This window comes from Hemiscyllium ocellatum, chromosome 12 (genome assembly GCF_020745735.1).
Source record: "Hemiscyllium ocellatum isolate sHemOce1 chromosome 12, sHemOce1.pat.X.cur, whole genome shotgun sequence".
NCBI classification, from domain to species: Eukaryota; Metazoa; Chordata; class Chondrichthyes; order Orectolobiformes; family Hemiscylliidae; genus Hemiscyllium; species Hemiscyllium ocellatum.
The window spans coordinates 94,936,666-94,963,215 of record NC_083412.1 but is presented as its reverse complement, the minus strand read 5'-3'; positions in this window follow the sequence as shown (position 1 = coordinate 94,963,215).

Here is a 26,550-nt window from a genome sequence, read left to right as displayed (position 1 = left end):
AATGTTCTATGTTCTATGTTTTCAGGGGCAATCAGGGAGAGACAAGAGAGTAGACATATTGTTGTCAGTATTTATAGTTTCTCTTTCAGATGTTGTCGCACAATATTGATCATTATTGGCCTAGGATTTGAAGTAGTTTTCTCATTCACTGTTGATTTGCACATTGTACGTCACCATGAGGCACAGTAAGGGACTGGCTGCTGACAGAAAGGGATTGAACTCTTCTTTTGGCTTTGCTGGGAGCCAGAAGAATATGAACAAGAGAAACAAAATAATTCACAAAGTGGGAAACATGCTAAATCTCTTTACCCAGTGTCTGGGCGAATCACATCAACCCGCAGGGAACCATTGAGAAACAAACTGAAGCGTTGTACTTGCTAGTGCAGAGACCACAAGGAATAGGAAGCCCCTCGGTCCTGCTCTCCATTCAATGGGATCACGGCTAATCCGATATTCCTCATGTTCATTTTCCAGCCCTTTCCTGGTAACCCTCATTTTCCTGACTGATCAAGAATCTCTGTCTGTCTGTCTAGCTAATTATCTACCTCAGCCTGAAATACACACAAGGTCTCTGTCCCCATGGCTTTCTGTAAAAAGGACTTTCAAAGACTCACAACCCTCTTGGAAAAAACATTCCTCTTCATTTCAGTGTTAAATTAGTGTCCTCTTATTCTGAGACTACACCCTCTGGTCCGAGACTCCCATGAGGGAAAACATCCTTTCAGCTTTTACCCCATTACCCTTCATGTCAAGCTAAAACCGTGTTCACACTCCCACATTCTCTGATTCTCACGGTGTGTCATTTTCCTGCCCAGTCAGGCACTAACTATTACACCAAGCCAATGAGTTCCAGAACGATGATCAGATTGGTTTAAAATCTGGAAAAGCCATTCATTTTTAAGACTTGTTTTTCCTGCAGTCCAGTCAGAAAGCTGGGCCAGGTTGCAGCTCCAAGCTTTTCACTCAATGTTCCAGTACTCACTCACTCACTCTGAGTGCACATGAGTCTCACAGAATTCTGACTTGATTTGCCCTTTTGTGATTTGCTCCCCTAGTAGGAGATACCAGGCACAGTCAAAAAGCTGGTCAGGCAGCATCCGAGGAGCAGAGAGTCAATGTTTCAAGCATAAGCCCTTGTGTCTGAAACATCGATTCTCCTGCTTCTCGGATGCTGCCTGACCTGCTGTGCTTTGACAATACCACAGTGTTTAACTCTGATCCCAGCATCTGCAGTCCTCACTTGCTCCTCGTGGATATCAGTCCTATATTACTGCAATCTTGCCGTGCTGTTTAGTGCAGACACAAGGCCAGGAAACCTGTCATGGGCATCAGTCGGGCTCAGTCAGATCAAAAGGAAAGGCTGAAATATACAAATGCTGGCAGCGTCTATGGGGAGAGAAACAGAGTTAATGTTTCTGATCCAAGGACCCTTCAACAGAACTAGCAGGAGCTAAGAAAAGCTGACGTAGATTCTGTAGACAGTGTGAGGAGAGGATTTCAATGAATGAGAGGATATGTGGAGATGGAACAAGAAAAAAAGATGAGAAAGAGAATCCTGTTGGAGAGAAGACCATGACGTTGTCAACATGCGCATAACTGGAAAAGCTGAGGCACTCCGTTCAACACAAAAATAAAACAAAGAATTGTGGATGCTGGAACTTAGCTATCAGCCTCTGCTTGGCCACTCTGCATTGTTGCTTATCCTGAAGTCTGCCTTGCAGGACGATCACCCGAATGTCCCTGACCACTGAAGTGTTCCCTGACCGGGAGGGAACACCCCTACCTGATGGTTGTTGCGCGGTGTCCATTCATCCATTTCATTATTCAATGCTCCATTCCCTGCCCAGGCATCCTTTACTTCCAGCCATGATGTGGAGGTGCCTGTGTTGGACTGGGGTGGACAAAATTAAAAATCACACAACACCAGCTTACAGTCCAACAGGTTTATTTGAAAGTACAAGCTTTCAGAGCGCTGCTCCTTCATCAGGTGACTAGTGGGGCAGGTTCACAGGATGCAGAATCTATAGTAAAAGATCAAAGTGTCATACAACTGATGCAATGTATTGATCAAACCTAGATTGCTGTTAAATCTTTAATCATTTAGAATGGGTTGCAGGTTTTGATTGATTGATTAATATGTAAATCCCAGAACTTCTTTCATGTCCACTCCTGAGATAACAAAGTTTTATTAGTGTATAAGAAAAAGTGACATCTCAGCTCAAACAATGCATTAAAGGTGTGAGGTTAGAGATTGTCTGTATCCCAACATTGAGTCTGACTGGTTCTATTTCCAAAGTAAAATTTTATGAAATGTCACATGGATTGACTGCCTTCAGATTTTGTGTTTTTCAAACAAAATAGAATGAACCCTATATCTGCAACTACAAATTCACCTCATAGACATGTGTGCGTGTGGGGGAGAGAGTGTGTGTGTGGTAGAGAGGGAAAGAGTATGCGAGTGTGTCTATGTGTGCGTGCAAGAGTGTGCGTGTGCGTGTGTGTGTGTGTGTATATGTATATGTGCTTCCACATCCTTCCTATAATGAGGGAGACAGAACCGAACACAATATTCCAAGTGTAGTCTCATCAGAGCTCTATAGAGCTGCAATATAACCTCGCAGCTCTTAAACTTAATCCCCCTGCCAATGAAAACCACCACATTATATGCCTTCTCAACATCCTTATCAACTTGGGTGGCAACTTTGAGGGATCTATGGACATGGACCCCAAGATCCCTCTGTTCTTCCACACTACCAAGAATCCTGCCTTTATACCTGTATTCTACATTCAAATTCGACCTTCCAAGGTGAATGACTTCATACTTTTGGAGGTTGAATTCCATCTGCCATTTATCAACCCCAGTTCTACACCCTGTCACTGTGTCTTTGTAACCTACAGCAGCCCTCCACACTGTCCACAACTCCACCAAACTTTGTGTCATCGGCAACCTTACTAACTCATCCTTCCACTTCCTCACTTTAAAAAATGACAAAGAGCAGAGCTCCCAGAACCAATTCCTGCAGAACCCCACAGGTCACTAAGCTCCAGGCTGTGAACACTTTCCATCTACCACCGCCCCCTGCTTCTATGGGCCAGCCAATTCTGTATCCAGACAGCCAGATTTCCCTGTATCCCATGCCTCTTTACTTTCTGAATGAGCTGACCATAGGGAATCTTCTTTTGTTAAAATCCATATCCATCACACCCACTGCTCTACCTTCATCAATATATTTTGTAACATCCTCAAAGAATTCAAAAATTTTTGTGAAGCATGGCCTGCTCCTCACAAAGCCATGCTGACTATCTCTAATCAAACTATAGTTTTCCAAGCAGTCATAAGTCCTGTCTCTCAGAATACCCTCCAATGCTTTGTTGACCACAGATGTGAGACTGACTGGTGTGTAATTCCCAGGATTCCCTTTCTTTAATGAGGGAATAACATTTGCCACCCTCCAATCATCTGGCACTACTCCAGTGGACAGTGAGGACGCAAAGATTATCACCAAAGGTAAAGCAATCTCTTCCTTTGTGTCCCATGATAAACTTGGATATATCCTGTTTGGCCCAGAGAATTTATCTATTCTTGTGATTTTCAAAATTTCAGCACATCCTCCTTCTTAACAGCAACCCGTTTGAGCATATCAGTCCATTTCACGCTGTCCTCAAAAATGCAAGGTCCCTCTGAGTAGTGGATACTGAAACAAAGTATTCATTAAGGACCTGCCCTATCTCCTCAAACTCCAGGCACAAGTTCCCTCCTCTATCCCTGATCAGCCCTACCCTCACTCTGACCATCCTCTTGTTCCTCACATAAGTGTTGAAAGCCGTAGAGTTTTCCTTCATCCTACACACCAAGACTTTATCGTGCCCCCATCTAGCTCACCTGAGTCCATTCTTTAGTTCCTTCCTGGCTAACTTGTAACCCTCTAGAGCCCCTGTATAATCCTTGCTTCCTCAACCTTAAGGAAGCTTCCTTCTTCCTCTTGACTAGATGTCAGCATCCCTTGTCACCCAAGGTCCTTTCAACCTACAATTCTTTCCTTGCCTCTGTGGGACAAACCTGTCCAGCACTATCAGCAAGTGCTTCCTAATCAACCTCCACATTTCTGTCATGTATTTCCCTGAAAATTTCTGTTCCCAACTTAGATACTCCAGTCTCTGCCTCACAGCGTTATAATTACCCCTCCCCAATTAAATACTTCCCACTGCCTGCTCCTATCTCTCTCCATGACTATAGTAAAGGTCAGGGAGTTGTGATCACTATCATGGAAATGCTGGTCTCACCGAGATGCCTGGCATGGTTCTTTGCCAAGCGCCAAATCCAATATGGCCTCCTCCCTAGTCAGCCTATCTACATATTGAGTCAGCAACCCTTCCTGGCTACACCTGACAAAAAACTGTTCTACCCAAACTATTTGAACTCAGGAGATTTCTATCAATATGAGGGAAGTTATTGTCACCCATATTAAAAGCTTCCATTTATCAGAATCACAATATGGGGACCCTGTCATGTCCAATAAAACAATTATTAAAATTGCATCAACTTAATTTCAAAACCACATGGTGACTGTTTTCTTCAGTGTCTGTCTTTTTCCAGCTGAAGATCTCTCTGGGTGTTTTCTTTTATTGCGAATATGTTTCAAATGAAATAGTATCTTTGATAGAGAGTGCTTCCTAATTTCTTGGATCGGTGTTGATGTTAGTTACTCTGTCTCCAATTTACAAGATGCCTGTCTTTTTATATCCCCTATATCAGATCATCTTATTGGTTCAATGTTGGCAAAACAATAAATTCAAATGTGATTGGGTTTTAGAATCTTGGGGCAAATTTAAACTGATTGGTTAAATTTGAATTGTTGTCAAAACAGCAACCAACTCAGGTATCCACTTCACAGCCAAATGTTGCATATTTTCAATTTTCCAGTACACTCTGAGACTGCCATCTAGTCATCTCACATACTCGCTTGTTAGCTCTCAGTTCTGCATAGCATACACTCTCTCTCAAAGATGCAGTACACATTTTCAACTTCATAGCAAAAGACAGAGAAGAACAATCCAGAGAACAAAGTAACTTTGAAGAATTAAACTGCATTTATTTCAATGCAAAAGGAGTTGACCCCGACTGAGTATTGCAGACTGGCACATTGCAAGGACCAGGGTTATGTGTTGAGGGACGCGCTGAAGCTTGGGGCAGCTGCCACAAGGTGCAGTGGGGAAAGACCACCGTGTAACGTCTGCCTGTCTAAGAAGAACAGGGGGCCCACCCAGTCATTTGGGCTCTGCTGATGCCTCAGCAGAAAAGCTGGATAGTAAATGTACAGACTTGTATATAGGCAAAATAAATTTCGATGTCTGTATGTAAAACAAGGTAATGTGTGCACAAGAATGGCATGATCGATTGTTTAGAGATCCAAATAATTTTATGAATAAAGTTTATTTTTGAAATAAAAAAATTATTTCAATGCAAAAGGTCTTACTGGTAAGGCTGATGAACTCAGAGCATATTGGGAACGTGAGACTGTGATGTCATAGCAATTGCAGAAACATAGTTGAGAGATGGTCAGGACTGGCATCTCAATGTTGCTGGTTTCAGATGTTATGTGCAAGGTAGAAAAAGTGGAAAAGAGGAAGGGGGATGACATTTTTGATTTAGGAAAGCATTACAACTGTAACTAGAGAAGATATTTCTGAAAAATCTTCCAGTGAAAATATATAGATTGAAATTAGAAATAAGAAAGAATGATAATCTTGATGGGATTGTACTAGAGGCACCGTAATAGTCAGAGGGAAGTTGAGAAACGAATATGTGAACAGGTCTCAGATATATGTAGGAATAATAAGGTTATACAAGTTGGTGATTTTACTTTTCCAGACATTGTTTGGGACTATCATTCTGTTAAAGGTTTGGATAGTGAAGAATTTGCCAAACATGTTCAAGAAAATTTCCCTTCTCAATATGCAAATATTCTTACTGGAGAAAAAGCAAAATGTGATCGTCCCTTGGGTAACAAGACAGGGCAAGTGACTGAAGTGATGGTATGGGGGAGCATGTTGGGACAAGCCTTCCATAGTAATTAAAGTTTTAATTGGAGGAAGGCAAATTTTAATGGTACAAGACAAGAACTTACAAAAATTAATTGGAGTAAACTGTTCACAAATAAAGGAACAGTTGATAATTGGGAGGTCTTCGACAGTGTGATCACAAGAGTTCAGAGTTATTCTGTTTCCATAGGAGTAAAACATAAGGCTGGTAGGATTAGAGAATAATGGACGATTAATGATATTGAGGTTCTAGTTAAAAAAAATCATATATTAGATATAGACAACTGGGGTCAAATGAATCTCTTGAACAGTATAAAGAGTGTAGGGGCATTCTTCAGAGGGAGATCGGGAAGACAAAGTGATGATATAAGATAGCCTTGGCAAATAACAATATGGGTAATCCAAAGAGATTCTCCAAATATGTTCAGAGCAAGTGAGCAACTAGACAGAGAGTAGGGAACTAAGGAACAACCTTTTCATGCAGAGAGTGGTGTGTGTATGGAATGAGCTGCCAGAGGAAGTGGTGGAGGCTGGTACAACTACAGCATTTAAAAGGCATCTAGATCCGTATATGAAAAGAAGAAGAATTTAGAGGGATATAGGCTAGGTGCTGGCAGATGGGACGAGATGAGGTTAGGATATGGACTGAAGGGTCTGTTTCCATGCTGTACATGTCTATGACTTTATGACTTGCGACTTCACAGTGATTCCAAGTGTTTGGAAAAATGGACTTTTACCACAAGATATTGTACTTGTGTTGTAATGACTTCCAGAGAAGGCTGTGCACATCTCTGGAATGGAAATAAACACCAGACGCTGTTAGTCAGAACATGTGGCAAACACCAATGTGGTTCTCACGACACCTCACAGAGTAGCACAAACGACAGTAACGTTTGTCTTTCAGTAACCTGGGAAGGAAACTACAGGGAATGGGCACAATCGAACTGTGGAGCTTATTCAAGCTACTGCGTGTCCTTGATAAGTACATACCTGTCAGGCAGGGAGGATATGGTCAAGCGAGGGAGCCGTAGTTTACTAAAGAATGTCTTGTCAAGAGGAAGAAGGAAGCTTATGTTAGGATGAGACGTGAATGCTCAGTTCGGGCAATTGAAAGCTACAAGTTAATCAGGAAAGATCCAAAGAGAGAGCTAAGAAGAGCCAGGAGAGGATGTGGGAAGTTGTTGACAGATAGGATCAAAGAAAACCCTAAAGCTTTCTATTAGGAATAAAGGTATATCAGGAATAAAAGAATGACTACAGTTGGATTCGGGCCAATCAAGCATAGTAATGGGCAGTTGTGTGTGGAGTCCAAGGAGATAAGGGAAGTGCTAAACAAATATTTTTTGTCAGTATTCACACTGGAAAAAGACAATGTTGTCAAGGAGAATACTGAGATACAGGCTACTGGACTAGATGGGATTGGGGTTCACAAGAAGAAAGTGTTAGCATTTCTGGAAAGTGTGAAAATAGGTAAGTCCCCTGAGCTGGATAGGATTTATCATTGGATTCTCTGGGAAGCCGGGAGGAAATTGCAGAGCATTTGGCTTTGATCTTTATGTCGTCATTGTCTGCAGAAGATTGGAGGTTGGCAAAGGTTGTTCCCTTGTTCAAGAAGGGGAGTAGAGACAACCCTGGTAATTATTGACAACTGAACCTTTCTTCGGTTGTGGGTAAAGTGTTGGGAAAGGTTAGAAATGATGGGATTTATAATCGTCTGGAGAGGAATAAGTTGATCAGGGATATTCAATCTGGTTTTGTGAAGGGTGGGTCGTACCTCATAAACCTTATTGAGTTCTTTGAGATGGTGACCAAAAGGTGGATGAGGGTAAAGCAGTTGATATGGTGTAAATAGATTTCAGTAAGGTACTTGATAAGGTTTCCCTCTGTAGGCTACTGCACAAATCACAGAGGCATCAGATTGATGGTGATTTAACGGTTTGGATCAGAAATTGGCTAGATGAAAGAAGGCAGAGGTTGATGGGAAATGTTCATACTGGAGTTCAGTTACTAGTGGTGTACTGCAATGATCTGTTTTGGGGCAACTGCTGTTCATAACTTTTATAAATGACCTAGATGAGGGTGCAGAAGGATGGGTTAGTAAATTTATGGGTGACATTATGGTCGGTGGTGTTGTGGATAGTGCTGAAGGGTGTTGCAGGTTACAGAGGGACACAGATAAGCTGCAGAATTGGGCTGAGAGGTGGCAAATGTAGTTTAATGTGGAAAAGTGTGAGGTGATTCACTTGGAAGGAGTAACAGGAATACAGAGTACTGGGCTAATGGTAAGATTCTTGGTAGTGTAGATGAGCAAAGAAATCTCGTTGTCCATGTACATAGATCCCTGAAAGTTGCTGCCCGCATTGATAGGCTTGTTAAGAAGGCATACAGTATGTTAACTTTTATTGGTAGAGGGATTGGGTTTTGGACCCATGAGATCATATTGCAGTTGTACAAAACTCTGGTGTGACCATACTTGGAGTATTGCGTACTGTTCTGGTAACCACGTTATAGGAAGGATGTAGAAGCTTTGGAAATGGCTCAGAGGAAATTTACTAGGATGTTGCCTAGTATGGAGGGAAAATCTTATTAGGAAAGACTGAAGGACTTGAGGCTGTTTCTATTAGGGAGAAGAAGGTTGAGAGGTGACTTAATTGAGACATATAAGATAATTAGAGGGTTAGATAGGGTGGACAGTGAGAGCCTTTTTCCTCGGATGGTGATGACTAGCATGAGGAGACATAGTTTTAAATTGAGGGGTGATAGATATAGGACAGATGTCAGAGGTAGTTTCTTTACTCAGAGAGTAGAAGGGGCATGGAATGCACTGCCTGCAACAGTTGCAGACTCACCAACTTTAAGGACATGAAAATAGTAATTGGATAAATATATGGAGGAAAATGGAATAGTGGAGGATGGATGGGCTTCAGATTGGTTCCACAGGATGTTGCAACATCGAGGACCAAAGGGCCAGTACTGAGCTATAATGTTCTATGTTCGATGTCTTCATTTTGACTGTGTGTTCCTTGTCTGAAGGATGTATGGTCACAGAAAATGAATTTCAGAAACAAACATCTCTGTCTGAAATCAGGATTACGAGATCATTATTATTTGGAGAAATGTATTTGTGAGGACACTGGGCTCTGTGGCTTGCCATAGTCACATGACCCTCTGCGGTCTGTGCTTTCAGTTCAGAAGGATAAGCCATTAAAACCTCCCCATGGAGCAACTGTCACTGATTGTCCCTTGTTCCCTGCACCCCAGCCCAAACTCCATACCCCATCACAGCCATGACCACCACAGGCCTCTCTGTGGAGAGGCAGCGCGCCAGAGACAATGAGGGGAACAATACTCAGAAAGAATCCTTCTGGATCCCCTCAGCTGATCAAAACCAATCCAGGAGATCACAGGGACCACACGCTCCTTTCTACACAACTGTGTCGGTGGTAATCTGCTGCACAATTAATTAACTTCAAAGTTGGGAAATAAATAAGTTACACTGCGTTCATTAGATCTAAACATCAGAATTCGAAATTGGAAAAAGACCAATTTTGACGGCATTTGACAAGAACTTTCAAAAGTTGATTGAGTTCGGATATTTGCAGTAAAGGGATGGCTGGAAAGTGGGAAGTCTGAGAGTCCAGTGACAGTATGATCCTGTTAGAGTGAAGGGCAAGGCTGGTAGGTGTAGGGAAATCGGGATGACCAGAGAAATTGAGGCTCTATTCGAGGTAAAGAAGGAAGCATATGTCCAGTTAAGGACAGCAGTGATAAAGTATGAGGGTAGAGTATAATGTATACTTAAGAAGGAAATCAAGAGGGCAAAAAGAGGACATGAGATAGTTTTGGCAAATAAGGTTAAGGAGAATCCAAAGAGATTCTATGAATACATAAAGAACAAAAGAGTAACTAGTGAGAGAGTAGGGCCATTTAAAGATCAAAAAGGCAGCCTATATGTGGAACTGCAGGAGATGGGGGAGGTATTAAATGAGTACTTTGCATCAGTGTTTACTGTGGAGAAGGGGATGGAAACAAGATAGCGATATCTTGGAAAATAGATAGCGATATCTTGAAACCTGTCCATATGACAGAGGAGGAGGTGCTGCATGTCTTAAAACACATAAAGGTGGAAAAGTCCCTGGGACCTGATCAGGTGTATCCTAGAACCCTGTGTGAAGCAGGGGAAGTGTTTGCTGGGCCCCTTGCTGAGATATTTGTCTCATTGATAGCTACAGGTGAGGTGCCTGAAGACTGGAGGATGGCTAACGTGGTGTCTTTATTTAAAGGAGGTGGTAAGGAAAAGCAAAGGAATTATAGACCGGTGAGCCTGCCATCAGTGGCAGATAGTTTGTTGGAGGTGATTTTGGGGCATAGGATTTACATGTATTTGGAAAGGCAAGGACTGCTTAGGAATAGTCAGCATGGCTTTGTGCATGGGAGATCATGCCTCACTAACTTGATAGAAGTTTTTGATGAAGTGAAGAAGAGGTTTGATGAAAGCAGAATAATGGACATTGTCTGAATGGACATCAGTCAGGCATTTGACAAGGTTCCTCATGGTAGATTGGTTAGCAAGGTTAGATTACAGGGAATACAGGGAGAACTAGCCATTTGGATACAAAATTAGCTTGAGTGTAGGAGTTGGCGATTGGAGGTGGTGGGTTGCTTTTTGGATGTGAGGCCTGCATTTTGAAAAGGCAAATAAGAGTAGGAATTATACACTTAACAGTAAGGTCCTGGGAAGTGTTGCTGAACAAAGGGACCTAATATTGCAGGTTCATAGTTTCTTGAAAGTTGAGTCACAGTTAGACAAGGGAGAGAAGAAGGATTTTGGTATACTTGCCTTTATTGGTCAGTGCATTGGGTGTAGGGAGTCGGGAGGCCATGTTGCAGCTGTACCGGACATAACTGATTAGACCACTTTTGAAATACTGTGTTCAATTCTGGTTCCCTCCTGTTGCAAATATGTTGTGAAACTTGAAAGGGTTCAGAAAAGATTTACAAGGATGTTGCAAGGTTTGGATGGTTTGAGCTATAGGGAGAGGCTGAAAAGGCTGAGGCTATTTTCACTGGAATGTCGAAAGCTGAGAGATGACCTGGAGGTTTATAAAATCATGAGGGGCATGGATAGGATAAACAGACAAAGCCTTTTCCCCAGGATAAGGGAGTGCAAAAGTAGAGGCCATAGGTTTAAGGGGAGAAGGGAAAGATATAAGAGGCAACATTTTCAAACAGAGGGTGGTGCATGTGTGGAATGAGCTGCCAGAGGAAGTGGTGATGGCTGGGACAATTACACCATTTAAAAGGCATTTGGATGGGTATATGAATAGGAAGTGTTTGGAGGGATATGGGTCAAATGCTGATAAATGGGACTAGATATCTGGTCACATGTGGCACTTTAGGGTCTTTTTCTGTGCTGTCCATTGATGTGACTCTATTATTCTTCATCAGAGCTGATACGAAATGTGGAGGGGGCATCATTTACGCAGTTGTAGGGGAGATGTTTGGAATGTTGGGGGAGAAGGGATGTCGGTAGCTCAGACAAAGGAATCAGAATGTGAAAATGGCAGAACAATGGGGTGTCTAACTGTCAGACTGGAAAGAACAGACACTGGGGTGGGGGGAGATGTGTGGTGTGAGTTGACATGGTGACAGAGAATGTAACAAGGAAAGTGACAAGTAAGGCATCGAATGGAAGTGGGCTCACAACCTGAAGGAATTGAACTCAAGATTATTTTCACTTTACAACCTTCTGGACTTAATATTGATATTAATGTTAATATTAATGCTCCTACATTGTATTGTGTCCAGCGCCTCATTCAGTTTTAACAAGCCTTTCCTACTTTTACATTCCATTCCCTTTTGAAATAAAGGCCAACATTCCAACAAGGCCTCACTCTGGGATCGAACTTGTCCGGTATTACCATCATGATGCCCCTCACATTTACTGTGATAGCGGCTGACCCCTTGCCCAAGCTGACATCAGAGAATGTGCTGTAGTTGGGGGCTCTGTATAACCCAGCCCCACATCACACAGTGCTTTAACTCTCTAACTCACTGACAGGAAGCTGTGCTCTAGCGTTAACACCATCGTGACAATGAGGTGAAAGAGGGGTCTCAGACCCAATGGGAAAACTTGAACACATTGTCTTTGTTTACAACATAGAACATAGAAAACATAGAGAAATACAGCGCAGTACAGGCCCTTCGGCCCTCGATGTTGCACCAATCCAAGCCCACCTAACCTACACTAGCCCACTATCCTCCATATGGTAAAAACAATGACTGCAGATGCTGGAAACCAGATTCTGGATCAGTGGTGCTGGAAGTGCACAGCAGTTCAGGCAGCATCCAACGAGCAGCGAAATCGACGTTTCCGGCAAAAGCCCTTCATCAGGAATTAAGGCAGTGAGCTGGAAGCATGGAGAGATAAGCTAGAGGAGGGTGGGGTGGGGAGAGAGTAGCATAGAGTACAATGGGTGAGTGGGGGATGAGATGAAGGTGATAGGTCAGGGAAGGGAGGGTGGAGTGGATAGGTGGAAAAGGAGCTAGGCAGGTCGGACAAGTCCAGACAAATCATGGGGACAGTGCTGAGCTGGAAGTTTGAAACTAGGATGAGGTGGGGAAAGGGGAAATGAGGAAGCTGTTGAAGTCCACATTGATGCCCTGGGGTTGAAGTGTTCTGAGGCGGAAGATGAGGTGTTCTTCCTCCAGGTAGTCACGGAAGGAACGGTCTTTGTGGAAGGCGGAAAGGGGTGGGGAGGAAAATATATCCCTGGTAGTGGGGCGGAAAGGGGTGGGGAGGGAAATATATCCCTGGTAGTGGGGGGCAGAAAGGGGTGGGGAGGGAAATATATCCCTGGTGGTTGGGAGCAGAAAGGGGTGGGGCGAGATATATTTCCCTCCCCACCCCTTTCCGCCTTCCGCAAAGACCGTTCCCTCCGTGACTACCTGGTCAGGTCCACGCCCCACCTATGACCCCCCCCAACCTGGCACTTTCCCCTGTCACCGCAGGAACTGTAAAACCTGTGCCCGCATCTCCTCCCTCACCTCTATCCAAGGCCCTAAAGGAGCCTTCCACATCCATCAAAGTTTTACCTGCACATCCATTAATTGTATCCGTTGCTCCCGATGCGGTCTCCTCTACATTGGGGAGACTGGGCGCCTCCTAACAGAGCGCTTTAGGGAACAACTCCGAGATACCCGCACCAATCAACCACACTGCCCCGTAGCCCAACATTTCAACTCCCCCTCCCACTCTGCCGAGGACATGGAGGTCCTGGACCTCCTTCACCGCCGTTCCCTCACCACCAGACGCCTGGAGGAAGAACGCCTCATCTTCCGCCTCGGAACACTTCAACCCCAGGGCATCAATGTGGACTTCAACAGCTTCCTCATTTCCCCTTCCCGCACCTCATCCTAGTTTCAAACTTCCAGCTCAGCACTGTCCCCATGACTTGTCCGGACTTGTCTGACCTGCCTATCTTCTTTTCCACCTATCCACTCCACCCTCTTCTCCCTGACCTATCACCTTCATCTCCTCCCCCACTCACCCATTGTACTCTATGCTACTCTCTCCCCACCCCCACCCTCCTCTAGCTTATCTCTCCATGCTTCCAGCTCACTGCCTTTATTCCTGATGAAGGGCTTTTGCCCGAAACGTCGATTTCGCTGCTCGTTGGATGCTGCCTGAACTGCTGTACACTTCCAGCACCACTGATCCAGACACAATCCTCCATATGCCTATCCAATGCAAACATGGAAACAGTAAAAGTCACAGTCTCCCAGGTTATATTCTAAATATCCATCGAGTATATTTTCCTTGAAAATTTTGCCAAATTCACATTTCTCAAAGATAACGGCACTGTGGCAGTGAGCAGCAGACTGAGAACTACAGGTGTCTTCATTGTCTGAGGCTGAAATATTCAGTTCCACTCACAGTGCTCCCCAAACGGGAATCTGTAAAATAAGAGGAGGAAGAAAAATTACTTTTAAATTGTTAAACATGCCAGAGAGTTAACAATAACCAGAGGGTGGTTGTTCCAAACAGACTGTGTGTGAGGTTCCCCATTTCATTCCGCTCCCACACCAGTAACCCCCCAAACTGTCACATTCCCGGGTGTGAGGGGATGGACTGGTTCCCCTCTTTCTCCACCCAGCCCCTCGGTTGGTTAGACACTTGTGGATGTCTTTCTCTCAAACCACATGAACCGATACCTTCAAAGGAACAATTTAAACAGGCTTTCTGGCGTTAGCAGCAGCTGAGTTTATTAATGAGTAAATGCGGGCAAATTAGTAACACAACACAGGTGTAAACACTGTGCCGATGACAGGTATAAACATTGTGTTGATGACAGGTGTAAACACTGTGTTGATGTCAGGTATAAACACTGTGTTGATGTTCAAGAGATTCATTTGACCCCAGTTGTGTGCATCTAATATATGATTCATTTTTTTATTCTTGACTAGATCCTCAATATCTTTATTCATCCATTGTTCTCTCATCTTACCAGCCTTACCTTTTACTCCCGTGGGAACACAATAACCATCCAACATCCAGTCTATTCCTGCCCTTGCAGAGTTTAAACTAAAGAGCAATTTACTCAGTCCAGGCCAGACTCAGGCATTCCCTGTCCCCACCAACCAGACACTCACCCACTGACTGACATAACTACAGGAGAATACAACTGTCTCAGCCAGTATGGGCATTCAGCACGGCTTCAATAGGACAGAGGAGGCGGTACTCACAGACGGCCACACTGTACTTGCTGAGTTTTGACAACATAGAATTCTTTACAATGCAAGCAAATTCGCATTTTGAGAGCACTCTTGGGGCTGCAGAGAGTGAGCAGGACACTGAGAACAATCAGTATCTTCATCCTGTCAGTGGGAGATGTGTCTGTGTCTGCGTCTGGTAACAGCTGCCCCTTTATACAGAATCACACCTGTGGTTATCTGTTCCACAAAGTGAATTAACCTCGAAGCTGGGAAATAAATAAAGATACACTCTGTTTACCAGATTAGCACCGGGATCCTGAACAGCAGATGATGATACAATACAAGGGGAGGGCACAGAGTCTGCTGGGAATGACTTCACTCCTTTATTTCGGGCTGTCCTTTGGTAATACGGAGTTTGAGAGGTGCTGACAGGAGAACTATGTGTCAGAGCTTTCCACCATTCCCCCAACAGTACTGGTGTCATCGTCTGATAGTTCTCAATAACAACATTCTTCACATGTCTGAGAAAGTCCAGACAGGAAACACCTTTCAGAAATACGGAACTTCCTTCTTTCATATGTAAAATAAATCGATGTGAGATTCCTGGTCCCAGAAGTTAAGAACATAGAACATAGAAAAATACAGTGCTGTACAGGCCCTTCGGCCCTCGATGTTGCGCTGACCAAAGCCTACCTAACCTACACTAGCCCAATAACCTCCATATGCTTATCCAATGCCCACTTAAATGACCATAAAGAGGGAGAGTCCACCACTGCTACTGGCAGGGCATTCCATGAACTCACAACCCGCTGAGTAAAGAATCTACCCCTAACATCTGTCTTATACCAACCTCCCCTTAATTTAAAGCTGTTGCCATGGGCACCCGCATGGGCCCCAGCTATGCCTGCCTCTTCGTAGGATATGTGGAACAGTCCATCTTCCGCAACTACACTGGCACCACCCCCCACCTTTTCCTCCGCTACATCGATGACTGTATTGGCGCTGCCTCGTGCTCCCACGAGGAGGTTGAACAGTTCATCAACTTTACTAACACCTTCCATCCCGACCTGAAATTCACCTGGACTGTCTCAGACTCCTCCCTCCCCTTCCTAGACCTTTCCATTTCTATCTCGGGCGACCGACTCAACACAGACATCTATTATAAACCGACTGACTCCCACAGCTACCTGGACTACACCTCCTCCCACCCTGCCCCCTGTAAAAACGCCATCCCATATTCCCAAGTCCTTCGTCTCCGCCGCATCTGCTCCCAGGAGGACCAATTCCAACACCGCACAGCCCAGATGGCCTCCTTCTTCAAGGACCGCAGATTCCCCCCAGACGTGATCGACGATGCCCTCCACCGCATCTCCTCCACTTCCCGCTCCTCCGCCCTTGAGCCCCGCTCCTCCAACCGCCACCAAGACAGAACCCCACTGGTTCTCACCTACCACCCCACCAACCTCCGCATACAACGTATCATCCGCCGCCATTTCCGCCACCTCCAAACGGACCCCACCACCAAGGATATATTTCCCTCCCCTCCCCTATCAGCGTTCCGCAAGGACCACTCCCTTCGTGACTCCCTCGTCAGATCCACACCCCCCACCAACCCAACCTCCACCCCCGGCACCTTCCCCTGCAACCGCAGGAAATGTAAAACTTGCGCCCACACCTCCACACTCACTTCCCTCCAAGGCCCCAAGGGATCCTTCCATATCCGCCACAAGTTCACCTGCACCTCCACACACATTATCTATTGCATCTGCTGCACCCGATGTGGCCTCCTCTATATTGGTGAGACAGGCCGCTTACTTGCAGAACGCTTCAGAGAACACCTCCGGGCCGCCCGAACCAACCAACCCAATCACCCCATGGCTCAACACTTTAACTCTCCCTCCCACTCCACCGAGGACATGCAGGTCCTTGGACTCCTCCACCGGCAGAACACAACAACACGACGGCTGGAGGAGGAGCGCCTCATCTTCCGCCTGGGAACCCTCCAACCACAAGGTATGAATTCAGATTTCTCCAGTTTCCTCATTTCCCCTCCCCCCACCTTGTCTCAGTCGGTTCCCTCAACTCAGCACCGCCCTCCTAACCTGCAATCCTCTTCCTGACCTCTCCGCCCCCACCCCACTCCGGCCTATCACCCTCACCTTGACCTCCTTCCACCTATCCCACCTCCATCGCCCCTCCCCCTAGTCCCTCCTCCCTACCTTTTATCTCAGCCTGCTTGGCTCTCTCTCTCTTATTCCTGATGAAGGGCTTATGCTCGAAACGTCGAATTCTCTATTCCTGAGATGCTGCCTGGCCTGCTGTGCTTTGACCAGCAACACATTTGCAGCTGTGATCTCCAGCATCTGCAGACCTCATTTTTTACTCCCCTAGTAACAGCTGACTCCATTAGCGGAAAAAGGTTCTCACTGTCAACCCTATCTAAACCCCTAATCATCTTGTACACCTCTATCAAATCTCCCCTAAACCTTCTTTTCTCCAATGAGAACAGACCCAAGTGCCTCAGCCTTTCCCATTAACTCTGTATGCCTCAGAGGGATACTGCCTGAGCTGCTGTGTATCACTGCTCTGTTGCTTTCCTTCTGAGTTTCTGTATACACTGTTTCACTTTAAATCTAAGCTTTAGTTTCACTGATTTTAAGAAAAAAGAACACAGAGCAGTGCAGTGTAGGAACACGCCCATTGGCCCATCATGTCTATGCTAAGCATGATGCCATTCTAACCTAATCCCACTTGCCTACATGCAGTCCATATCTCTATATTCCCTGCCTGCTCATGTGTCTGCCTTAAACATTGCTGTCATATTTGCTTCTATCACAAAGATAGCCTCTTATTTTTAAAAGCTGTTCCTTGGCTCAAGGAGACTCTGTCCTTGATTTTTTTTTCAGAGGGGCAATAAACCGGGCTGGGCTCTGATCAGTCTGGTTTGGTACAGGGATGAAAAAGATTTTGAGAGGCCTTTTGATTATGTGTAAACAGATGAGACTTCAGGCCAAAGTAGTCATGATTTAGAAGTGACCTGTATAATGAAAGGGGAGTAGTCAGCTCTCCAGCTCAGCTGAGCAGTTTTAGTTCAGCCTTGAACTGTTTGGAAGTTCAGCAGGGAGCTGTATGAAAACTGTCTCTCTCGTTCCTGCCCTTCACTTCAATCTGGAAGTATGTGTTCCATTTATTCCAGTTTTTAAAGAGAGTTTGCTTATTGGGACTGTTGTGTATATTTGGCACAGCATAATTAAGTTTCGTTGGATGAGCTGAGTTCTGTAGCGGGTCTTTATTCTTTTCTTTGTGTTTCATTGTGTAATTTTGTGAATAAAGTTTTGTCTGTTTCAAAATGTAGTAGTCAATCTAGCTAACTTAATCTGGGTAATTGTCACTATATACTTACTGAAACAATTGCAAAGTTATGGTCTGAGCAGCCTCTTTAAGAAGGTTTTGAGTGGTCCAGCTGATCCCATAACAGACTGGGGGCTCTTTGCAAGATTGTAAACAGTGAGTGGTCGGTGTTAGTGTTTGTATTTCGGGTGTTGGTTTGGTTGAGTAGACAAAGTTTGGGATAGGAATGGCTCTTTCAGTCACCAAAAGGTTTCTGGATGTGGATACAGTAACTATGAATGTTTTGCAAAAAATTGAATAAGATCAAGTTGCAACAATTAGCAGGGAAGCTGGAACTGAAACTGTTTGCTTCTGTGGGGGAATGAGAGATAGTTACAGCAGTGGCTCAGCATTTAAACTTGCTGGAGAAACCATCAGAATCTACAGAGATGGCAAGAATTCAATTGTAAATGAAGCAGCTTGAGTTAGAGGCGAGAGATAAGGAAAGGGCAGCAGAAATGAAACAGTTAGAGTTATGATTAAAAGCAGAAGAATAAGAAAAAGGAACAGCTTTTGAATATCACTTAAAAAGGAACGTCAGCATAAAAGGCTGGAGATAAAGGCTGAGGGTAGGCTCAGTGAGGAAGAGAGTGAGGATGAGCAAGCCCCTGGTAATCAGAAGCCGAGTGAGAATCTGTTTAAGTCTGTTCAAGGATGTGAAAGCCTTTTTCATCTCATTTGAAAAGGAGGCTAAACAAATGCAATGGCCAGAGGCAATGTTGATCCAAACTAAACTTGTAGGTAAGGTTAGTGAGGTATTCACATCACGATCAGAGGAGGCATCTGGGGAGTATGAGGAGGTGAAAAAAGCCATTTGAAGTGCATATGAGCTTCTACCAGAAGCCGATAGACAATGTTTCAGGAATCTAAGGAGAGATCCAGGTCAAACCTATCTTGAGTTTGAAAGGATCCAACAGAGTAATTTTGATAGGTGGATAAGAGCATTAAAAATCGAGCAAAACTATAATGCCCTTAGAGATGTAATTATTTTAGAAGAATTCAAAAATTCACTGCCTGAAGTAGTGTGACCTCATGTGGAAGAGCGGAGAGTTAAAACAGCAAGGTTAGCAGCCGAAGGGGCTGATGGTTATGAGCTGGTCCATAAAACACGGATTGGCTTCCAGAATCAATTTCAGTCCCTGGGGGTTAGAAACTGGGGCAAAGAGAAATCCTCACGTGGAAAGGGAAAGGTAGATCTCATTGAAGATCATCAGGATAATTTACCACAGGGCAAAAAAGAAACCCTTGAGGGGGACAAAGACATTTTAAAAACTCTGGTGTTTACATTGTAATGACATGGGCCACACAAGAACACAGTCTTGGTCGGTTAGGAGAAAGCCAGATGTAGGAAACCCAATCAATCCTGGAAGTTTTGTTGGACTAGTAGCAAAAATCAAGAGAGAAGTTAGACAACTGCCTCAGAGTGTACAAGATGATCAGAGGTTGATTAACGAGGAAGTACCAGATCTGCTTGAAAAATATACATGCAAGGATAAAGTTTATTTACATTGACCAGGAGTCTCCTGAAAGAAAAGGCAGAGGTAATGAGAATTCATGGTGAGACAAAAGGTGTTTACTCATGTAGAGTGAGGCTAGAGAGTCCAGAGGAGAGTGGAGAATTTGTAGGAGCAGTGCTGGACAAGCTCTCAGCTTCAGGAATACAATTTGTCCTTGCAAATGATAAAGCTGATTCACCAGTAGGTGTGCTGCCTACTCTAGTTCAGAAGCCAGTGGAGATGCAGGCAACTGAAGACATGAAGAATATTTATCAAGGAATTTTCCCTGATTGCATGATCACAAGATCACAGAGGCAAAAGCCGAAGCAGGAGAGTTCAAAAGGTACAGATAAGGAAGCTGACATAGTGATATCTGAAACTTTCTTCAGTCAGGTAAGTGGAACAGAGGAGGAGCAAATAGGTAAATATGGTGATATCATCCAGCTCTGCTAAGCTGATTGAATTACAACTGAAAGATAAGAACTTAAAACAGTCATATCAAAAGGCATACACAGAGGAGAGTGAATGCCTTCCTGTGTGTTATTACTTAGCAGATGATGTCTTAATGAGGAAATGGAGACCATCACACAGTCAAGCCAATGAGGAATGGGCATAGATTCATCAAATTGCTTTGGCTGTAGGGTATAGAAAGGAAGTGTTGCGAATAGCACCTGAGCTAAAACTTAGAGGGAATTTAGGGTGAGGAAAGCACAGACTAAATACAAAGCCATTTTCACTGGCCTGGACTACACACAGATGACCTTTGCCAGAGGTTTCATACATGTCAGCTAATCGGAAAACCACAGGCAGTAATAAAACCTGTTCCTTTAATACCTATTCCAACATTTGAGGAACCTGTCACGAGAATCTTGATTGATTGCACAGTTCCCCTACCTCAAACAAAAAGTGGGAATAAGTATTTATTAACAATTACGGTTGTGTCAACTAGATTTCCAGAGGCAATCCTTTAATTCAACATCGCAGCTAAAAGGATTGTAGGAGAATTAGTTAAATTTTTTAACTTTATGGACTGCCAGTAGAGATCCTGTCAGATCAAGGATCAAACTTCACATCCAAACTATTCAATCTGGTTATGGGTAACATGGGAATAAAGCAATCGAAATCTACCGCATACCATCCGGAATCACAGGGAGCGCTAGAGGGATGGCATCAAACATTAAGGACCATGTTGAGACCTTATGGTCAGGATTATCCAGATGTTTGGGATAAGGGAATTCCGTTTGTACTTTTTTCCAAACAGAGATGCACTGAATGAATCGACCAAATTCAGTCCATTTGAATTAATTTTGAGGCATGAAGTAAGAGGACCATTAAAATTGATTCAGGAGAAATGAATAAGTCAGAATTCAGAGATCACCTATTTGGAGTATTTGCCAAATTTTAGAGAATGATTAAATAGAGCTGGAGAATTGGCTAGACAGCATTTAAAAGTATCAAAGCATACAATGTAACAGGAAGAAGATAAGAAATCAAATTCGCAATTTTGCAATTGGTGATAAGGTATTGGTGTTACTTCCAGTGACAGGTGACCCTTTAACAGCAAAGTTTAGTGGACCTTATCAAACTGAATAGAAATAAAGTGAGGTGAACTACTTGATAAGGACTCCAGACAGGAAGAAATCTCAGAGTGTGTGAAGTGAAATGCTCAAAAGGTATTTTGATCTGGAAGGAAAGCGAGAGGAGAAGGTGTTAATGATGACAGCACAGAAGGAAGAGCCAAGTTCAGAGGATTCTGAATTGGACATTCCTCAAAACAAATTGGACAATGAGGAAGTTCGCAAAAATTGGGATAAATTATTGAGTTACCTGCCGCAAGAAAATCAAAATGACCTGAAAGAGTTATTACCATCACCTGGGGAGATATGTGGAAATAAACTGGGAAGTACTAATCTAATCAATTCCATTATCAATGCCATTACAAAGTTTGATGCCTACCCAATTCCACAGTTGAAGGACTGTGTTGAAAAAGTGGGATAAGCAACTTACATTTCTAAGTTGGACTTGCTCAGAGGTTACTGGTAAGTACCTCTGTCAGAAAGAGCAAAGGCGATTTCAGCTTTTGGAACGCCAAATGGACTACATCATTCAAAGTCATGCCACTTGGTATGAGAAATACTCAAGCCACATTTCAGAGACTGACTAATAAGGTCATTGCTGGATTACCCAACTGTGTGGGGTACATTGATGACCTGGTGATTTTTAGTCACGCATGGAAGGAACATTTACAGCATTTATTGTACATGTTTGATCAACTTTGGAAGGCAGGCTTAATGGTAAGGGCTGAAAATGTGTTGCTGGAAAAGCGCAGCAGGTCAGGCAGCATCCAAGGAATAGGAAATCGACATTTCGGGCATAAGCCCTTCATCAGGAATAAGGAAAGTGTGTCCAACAGGCTAAGATAAAAGGTAGGGAGGAGGGACTTGGGGGAGGGGCGATAAGTGAATTTGCTAAACGCCCAAGACACCTTCCTGGGCCATGTTATTGGATATGGACAAATGGCCCCACGGGATGTGAAAATGAAAGTAATTGGGGAATTTCCCACAGTTGACAAACAAACACAGTGCTACGATTCCTGGGGTTGAGTGGATTTTATCAAACATTTGTGCTGAATTTTAGCAGTGTGGCTGCTCCACTCAATGAATTGTTAAAAAAGGCCAAGATGTTTCAGTGGACAGTGCTCAGTCAAAAGGCATCAGACAGCCTAAAACGATGTTAACCACTGCCCCAGGATTAGCCACATCGGATTACACAAAGCTTTTCAAGGTGGCTATTTACGCCAAGGATGTGGGTGTCAGTGCAGTGCTCCTGCAGGAGGATGATGAAGGAATAGAAAGATCCGTCGGGTATTTTTCCAGGAAATTGAACATTCATCAACAGAAATATTCAACAGTGGAGAAAGAGACTTTAAGCTTGGTGTTGGCAATACAACATTTCAGTGTTTATATTACCAGCATTGCATCTGAGACGATCGTGTACAATGATTATGACCCATTGACATTTGCGGAGAAATTGAAGGACAAAAATGCCAGCCTGTTTAGATGGAGCTTGTTGTTGCAGCCACTCAATTTGACCATTGTGCAGGCGGCAGGTCACGAAAATGCGCTATCGAGACTCGGGTGAGATACGGAGGTGTTCAGTGGTGGGTGCACAGCAGCGTGTGGTTGTGCATGTATGCATGTTTACAGTTAGTATACTGTAAATGTGTGTGTTTACGCTGGTAATCAGGGTTTTGAAGGGTTAAAAATGAAGCCATCTTTTGATATCAATGGTTCATTTTCTTTTAAGGGGGGGGAGGTGTCACAAAGCTAGTCCTTTTTTCTCTAAAAGCTGTTCCTTGGGCCAAGGAGACTCTGTCCTTGATTTTATCAGAGGGCCAATGAACCAGGCCAGGCTTTGATCAGCCTGCTTTGGTACAGAACTAAAAAGGATTTTGAGAGGCTTTTTGTTGATATGTAAACAGATGAGACTTTGTGCCAAAGTGGTCATGTGTTAGAAGTGACTTGTGTAATGAAAGGGAAGTGGTCAGTTTCTCTAGCTGAGCGGAGCAGTTTTAGTTCAATCTTGAACTGGGAAGTTCAACAGGGAGCTGTGTGGAAACTCTTTCTCTTTCTGCCCTTCAGCGTCAACTTGGAAGCATGTGTTCCATTTATACTGGTTTTTAAAGGGAGTTTGCTTGTTGGGACTGTTGTGTATATTGGGAACAGCATAATTATGTCTGATTTGGATAGACTGAGTTCTGTCGGGGTTCTTTATTCTGTTCTTTGTGTTTCATTGTGTAATTTTGTGAATAAATTTTTGTCTGTTTTAAAATTAGTGGTCAACCTAGCTCACTTAACCTGGGTAATTTTCACTGTACACTTACCGAAACAAATTGCAAAGTTATGGTCTGAGCAGCCAGCTGAAGAAGGGTTTGAGTGGTCTGGCCTAGTCGATAAAGACCATCCCTGGCAGTGCGTTCTAGGCAGCTTCCCCTCTCTGTACAAAACACTTGTCTTGTACACCACCTTTAAACACTCCCCCCTCACTTCAAACCAACCCCCTTGGATTTAACATTTCCACCCTGGGGGAAAAAAGATTCCAACCTTCTACCCTATTCCTACCTCTCATAACATTATATACATCGCTTCTAACAGGTTGCCCCCACCCCCAGACTCCTGTGAAAAGAATCCAAGTTTATCCAATCTCTCTGAATCTAATGAGCTTTCTGAATTTTGCAAGAACTAACATTTGCTCATTTACTTTTAGCAACTCATTGAACAAGGCTTTCAGAAGAAATAAATTAATTTGTAACCTGCAGAGTGTATGTAATCATAAATAGTGTTAATTTTTTATTGAAGAGATGGTACATTTTGAACAAAGGACATGCTGAATCGTTAGGCCTGAAATAATTTGGAGTTATTTCTGTGGAATAATTGAATTTACAGGCTGAGCACCTAACTAAATGTTGAACTTTTACTGTGGTCTCTTTAGGAAACAGGTTGAAAGAATTCTATGAACAGGATACAACATAGGATTCTGTTTATGTTCAACTTGTTTAAAGATCTTACAAAACACTAGAAGAATAGCTATGACTTGAATGTAGGTCCCCTAGCTTTGAGGTTGGGACACTAACACTGTAACACAAGTGCCCTTGTAATGTCGGGTGCACATGTGACAAATGACAATGGTCAATTTATCATTCCTTGGAGAGAATCAACGCATGTGGAAGTTGCAAAGAATTGGAGCAAAATTAGGCCATTTGTCCCACCAGGTCTGCTCCACTATTGAATACTTTCATGGGCTAATCTGATTGTGATCATTACTCCTTCCTCTCCATAAAAAAGCCCTTAGTGATCAGAGAGTTGTCTAACAATATAGCCTTCAGTGACCCAAGCCTTCTCTGCTCGCTGTAAAAAAGAATTCGAAAGAATAATGACCATTGGAGAAGGCAAAGTCTTTTCCCTGGGGTCAGGGAGTCCAGAACTAGAGGGCATGGGTTTAGGGTGAGAGGGGAAAGATATAAAAGGGGCAACTTTTTCACACAGAGGGTGGTCCATGTAGGAATGAGCTGCCAGAGGAAATGGTGGAGGCTGGTACAATTGCAACATTTAAGAGGCATTTGGATGGATATATGAATAGGAAGGGTTTGGAGGGATATGGGCCGGGTGCTGGCAGGTGGGACTATATTGGGTTGGGATATCTGGTTGGCACGGACGGGTTGGACCGAAGGCTATTTACATCTTGTTTGGTATTACCATTGACTGGAATCATAACAAATTACTGATCTCTTTGCAGTGATAGTGACAGTCACATGACAGGCGCCTGTGAGCAAAACAGCCTTCACTCTCCCTTAAAGGTACAGTACACACCTTCACCTTCATAATACCTCCCCCTTTTAAAAAATGAAGCATCATAATGAAAAGATGGCTTTTTTTTCTAATTCTTAACCCTTTACAATGAAATATGTAAATACATATAACATATGTGAATTGGACATATCTCTGTATTGAACATATCTGTGATTAAAACTGTGATAGTGTATCTACTATCATATTCTTATGACCCACAACATGTATGATTTGTAAATTAAAAGTCTGTAGCATGAGAGTCCAATGAAATATTCTCATATTCTTGTCTTTAAATCATTCCAAGAATGTAAGAGGATTGTGATCTGTGTATCCAACTATCTCCGACATATTGTTCAACACATTAACATTAAAATGTTGTAAGGCCAGTGCCAAACTCAATAATTCCTTTTTGACAGTGGAGTATTTTCTCTGGTGGCTGTTGACTTCCTTTGAAAAGTAACCAACTGGCCATTCAATTCCATCCCTATCTTCCTGTAGCAGTACAGCTCCAACTCCTATATTGTCAGCATCAATTGCAGCTTTGAAGGGTTTCAAAACGTTTGGTGCAGCTAAAACTGGTAGTTAATATTGCTTTTAAACTGTCAAATGCTTCCTGGCATTGTTCTGTGTGCCACCATGCTGCTGAAGGTTGGAACAAACTTTCAGTAGAACCCCCTTAGTCCCAAAATCTGAAGCATCTCTTTCTTTGAGGTTGGTCACGGAAATTCCTCGATGGCCTTCGTCTTTGAGTTCCTTGGTGTTAACCTTCCATGACCTGCCCCAAGAACGTTACCTCTGCCTTCACAAATTCTGTTTTCTTTAAGTTTATTGCCAGTTTTGCTTCTCTCAATCGTTCAAAGAGTTCTGCCAACTGTATCACATGATCTTTCCATGACTCACTGAAGATCACTACATCATCCAGATAGACTGCACAGATTGTTAACTCAGCCACAACACTGTGCATAAGTTTTTGGAATGTGAACAGCACATTCTTCATTCCAAAGGGCATCACTTTGAATTGATATAGCCCATTTGGGGTTACAAACGCAGAAACTTCCTTCACTTTCTCTGATAAAGGTACCTGCTAATAATCACACAGTAAGTCCAGCTTTGTGATGTAACTGGCTTATTCAACTTTCTCTATACAGTCCTCCAATCTTGGGATTGAGCACGAGTCTGGTTTTGTTACAGCGTTGACCTTCTGATAGTCCACACAAAATCATTGAGTTCCATCAGGTTGGGGGACTAACAGGATTGGCGAACTCCACTCGCTCTGACTCAGTTCAATGACATCTTCGTTGAGCGTGCCTCCACTTCCTTCTGGGCCTGTGTGGCTTTGAAAGGATTAAGTCTGTAGAATGTTGTTTTATTGGAACAGCATTCCCTACTTCTACCTCATGCACAGTAACATTAATCCTCCAAATCTTATTCCTGCATCATTCTGCTGCAACAAACCTTTCAATTGTGATCTTTGCTCCTGAGACAGATCGTTTACTTACCTATCCCACTCCTCAAGGACTTCCTCATTATCTAATGTATTTTGAGGCTCTTCAAGCTCC